The sequence below is a fragment of the Arvicola amphibius genome, chromosome 3 (assembly GCF_903992535.2).
Source record: "Arvicola amphibius chromosome 3, mArvAmp1.2, whole genome shotgun sequence".
NCBI classification, from domain to species: domain Eukaryota; kingdom Metazoa; phylum Chordata; class Mammalia; order Rodentia; family Cricetidae; genus Arvicola; species Arvicola amphibius.
This window is the reverse complement of record NC_052049.1, coordinates 81,709,506-81,712,976: the sequence shown is the minus strand read 5'-3', so window position 1 is coordinate 81,712,976 and position 3,471 is coordinate 81,709,506. Positions and strand designations below refer to the sequence as shown.

Below are 3,471 nucleotides of genomic sequence, written 5' to 3'. Positions count from 1 at the left end.
CTAAAGATAGCTTTCTCTACCCTGCTGCTCAGAGGTTCCTAGGACCTTCAACCAATCAGCTTCGTACTACCTTTCCTCCACCAAGCAACCCCAGATTAATCCCTTTTCTCTGGAATCTCCAACTCCACTTAAAAGGAGCTGCTTCGGGGATCATCAAGTGCCACTCCAATCTTGAAATTAATAAAGTACTCTTATTATTGCATACGTGGCTGTTGGTCTTCTTTGGGGGCTTCTCTTGAACCCTAAGAGTGGGTACCTGAGGATGTGGAATCATCTCCTGGAGTTCACATGTGGGTAATTCCGAGCCACTCAATGTGGGTGCTAGAGAATGAACTCAGGTACTTTGGAAGAGCAGTAAGCACTCCTAACCACTGAGCCATCACTCTACTCTCTGACATGAAGAACTTAAAAATAAGGTAGAAAATGTCATTAAGATCCAATAATAACTGGTGTTCTGTGACATTTTTTGAGTTGGAGGAATGGTTTAGCAGCATGTCAGAGTGTTAGATGATAATCAGATCCTGTGTTAACACAAAAAGAGAGAAAGGGTGGCCAGAAGCCTCAAGCAGCTGCATTATTGCCTCCAAAAGTCAGGAGTGAAATAAACTGACATCCAAGGTAAATAAGACTATGAATCCCTGATACTACTGCTTCCAAAATACGATATTCACTCCACCAGTATAGACAAAAATGCCCAAGTGGTTTTGTGGAACATTTGAAATATATGTGGTTCGACACTTAAGAGATTCTAGAAATGTTTAAATTAGTAAAGAATATCCAAGCAGGGAGGTTAAAATGCATGACAGTTCAAGCTGTAATTCTACACCAGGATTTATTCTAAAGCAACAACCTAAAATATCTTGCTAGTTTAAGCTCCGCAGTAATTCCTACTTAGAATGTAAGAGGAGAATATCCAGGGGCAGACACTCTTGGCATACTCAAGATAAAAATGTAGGAATACTTCAGGATCTGCTGTGAGGTATTGCTGCATTCAAATAAAACATGCCTACATATGGCACTTGCTGGTTAATTTCAATTTAAATTCTATGATCATAATTTAGTAATAATGACAGTAACTATTTGTGCTTCAACTTCAAGCTGTTCTCTGTTTTGTAAACATTTTACCACCTGTTGTTCAACTTCATGGTGCAACATCAGGCACATGAAATTTTTTCTTAAAAATTATAGAGCAATCATATAAATTAACATGTATATTAAGAGTCCTAAAGTTGTCAATAATTGAAAATTGCCCCAAAATATTATGTCTTTACTGACATCATGTTTGAAATGTTTAGTTTTTCTTTTTAGTGTTACATTTTATTAGTGCTGTGTGTCTGTGTTTGTGACATGTGCATGCTATGGCATGTATGAAGGTATAAGGGATCAAGTAGAGGAATTAGTTCTCTATTTACACCATCTGAGTCCAGGATATAGAACTCAGGTCATAGGCTTGGCATCAGGTGCCTTTTTGTATTGAGCCATTTTCCAAGGCCATTAGAAAATTTAAATTCCTACTTGTAAAGCATTCAGTTTTTCATGACAATCTACATAGATTGAAGATTTAGTAATTTTGAAACACCTAATTAAATAAAAAGAAAACAATGTATAGATGTATTTTGATTTCACACAAAACACATAGAAGGTTGTTGCTTTTCTTGATGTTTTCTATCTTTTCCAGGTTATGCACACATGGAATCTTTTCTCCAAAATTATAAAACTCTTTTAGCTCACTTTTAGCTTCTTGGGTCTTTTTCACTCAGGCAGCCGTCACCACCAGGTCTTCATGCACTTACACACAGAGTTTGGGAAATACTTGACTTTAGCCTTTGCTTTTTCCACTCTCAGGAATGTGATGACAGATAAAGATGATCCCACTCTTCTTCTCTAGAGTATGTGTAGACTGAAGTCGGGTGGAGAAGGGAGGCATGTATCTCTATAAATATATATATATGTAATGCTGGTTCAAAGAGTCTTCCTAAGTTCAAAATTATACATTCTAAAAGCAAGATGCACTTATAATATGAAGCATTGTCCTCTCTCAAGAATAACAGCAATAGTCAGGTTGCATTCTAATTCTTCTATGGATTGTACCATCATACATGTAATCATTGTACATGTACAAATAAAACTCTGCTTCTCTGTAACACCACAATTAATCTGTTCTCAGACAATACTGTTTTCTTTAAAAAGACTCTTTTGACCTCCGGGGTCTGTAAGTCAGTTATGCGCTACTTCTCCTTGTGTGTTAACCATAGTGGTGACATCAAAATTTCTGAAATGACAGCATAATTTATCATCTAGAAATGTCTTAGATCACATTACTCTGGGACAAACAACTTGTGCATTATGGTTGGACGTACTTCTAAAGAATTCTTACACTGGGCATTGAAATAAGTTTAGACAAGGAGATGTGGTATATCTGGACTCTCTTCCTTGTCTTCAAGGCTACTCATGCTATGATGACTATCAGTCTTCATGAATTGGGATGATTCCAAATGCATAAGTCTTTTCCAGTATCACTGGTGTATGATCTGAAGAGCATTTTTCCAACATAGCATTTTGGGGAGAATATTTAAACCATAACTGTGATAGTTTGAAGCAGAAATGTCATTAAGGGCTCATGTACCTAAACACTTGGTTTCTAGTTGATACTTCTGTTGTGGATGTTATGGAATCATTAGAAGTTAGAGCTTATAGCCTCTCTCTAACCCCCCTCTCTCCCTCCCTCCTTCCCTCCCTCCCCTTCTCCTCCTTCATATATATATATATATGTATATATATATATATATATATGTGTATATATATATACATACATACATATAATTTGCAGTTCAAAAGGTTCTACATTTTATTACTGGAGAAACCACTCCCAACTTAAACATGATCAAGATTCAGGTTGAAAATGTTGAACTCCATATTAAAACACTCATCGAGGACCACGATTCAGCATAAACTGTGTTGCCATTGTTGACTTCTTACAGACCCAGCTTCATTCTCCTCCAGTGTCTTCTCTTGGAGTTGTACCTGTTTGTTGCCAGTTTTCATCTGAATCCACTGAGGAATAGGATGATTTTGCTTTTGTTTCTTAGCCAGGAATCGCTTGATTCTGAAAGTCTTGTGAGAAGACATGGTGAGAAGCCAAGGCAGGCAGACAGTGAACGATGGTGGAGGAAAGGCAAAGAGCTTCTTATATTTTTATAAGAAAGTAATTAGCCACTTCTGGCTCCTGTGGCATGCTTTCCATGCTTGTTGCTGTGTTTTTTCTATCATGATGAATTCAATCTTTTTTGAAACGGGGAAGCAAAACTCAATCTTTCATTTCTTCAAATGAATTCACCCGAGTGTTTTTTCACATGAACAGAAAAGCGGCTAGACCAGCAGGAAATGCAAGAAGCAAGTTACTCTGAGAACAATATCGAGAGTCATACTCATTAGCTTTAGAAAGAATTAGACTATAAACAAAGTTGAAAC

At 37.0% G+C, this 3,471-nt stretch overlaps 1 pseudogene; it reads right to left on the bottom strand.

Moving 5' to 3' along the window:
• Positions 1-2,975: 2,975 nt before the first annotated feature.
• Positions 2,976-3,129, bottom strand: LOC119808860 (annotated as a pseudogene).
• Positions 3,130-3,471: the final 342 nt, after the last annotated feature.